We start from the raw sequence: 680 nt of genomic DNA, 5'->3' as shown, positions 1-680 counted from the left end.
GCCGTCCCCCTCAGCCGTCTCCCCAGCGCTCTGCTCCCCCCAACAGGCATTCCAGCACCACGTCCCCAGCCGTCTGCACCCCAAGGCCCCCGCAGCAGCAGTGGGGAAGGTTTGACATGCTCCCCACATTGCTGCCCTGCACCCCTGACGCTCAAAACAGCCTCCCTCCACCTCCTGTGGGTGCTGGGACAGCCCTGGTGTGCGAGGCCAGCGCCCCTCATGCCTTGCTGCTGCCTCACGCTTGTCACCGGGAGGTGAGGAAACCTCCTCCATGCCAAGGGGGCAACACTCCCCGCTTCCCAGGGGACCTGACCTCCCCAAAGGAACACTGCAGGCCATGGGGTTTGCATGTTTTAATGATGGTTTAGGAGAGATGTGGATAAGAGTCGCCAGAGATCCACCAGCTCAGGCACCCGCTGGCCCCACACGCACATGCTGACATGGGAGCAGCTGGGGACACGAACCGGAGCTGGGTGGCAGTGCCACACGTACCCCACCATCCTCTCAGCACCGGGGTTTTCTGAGGGCTGCCATAGCGGACACTGGCAATGAGACATGAGTATGAACCTATGTACGGCACAGCACTGCTCTCCGGGGGAAGAGCTGCACGTGGAGGACAAGAAACGCCAGGAGCAGGGACATGCATGGTCACGGCAGGGGGGGGGGGGTGGGGGGGAGAG

This window comes from Nestor notabilis, unplaced genomic scaffold (genome assembly GCF_000696875.1).
Source record: "Nestor notabilis isolate BGI_N333 unplaced genomic scaffold, ASM69687v1 scaffold21603, whole genome shotgun sequence".
Classification (NCBI taxonomy): domain Eukaryota; kingdom Metazoa; phylum Chordata; class Aves; order Psittaciformes; family Psittacidae; genus Nestor; species Nestor notabilis.
Note: the sequence above shows the minus strand (reverse complement) of the source record.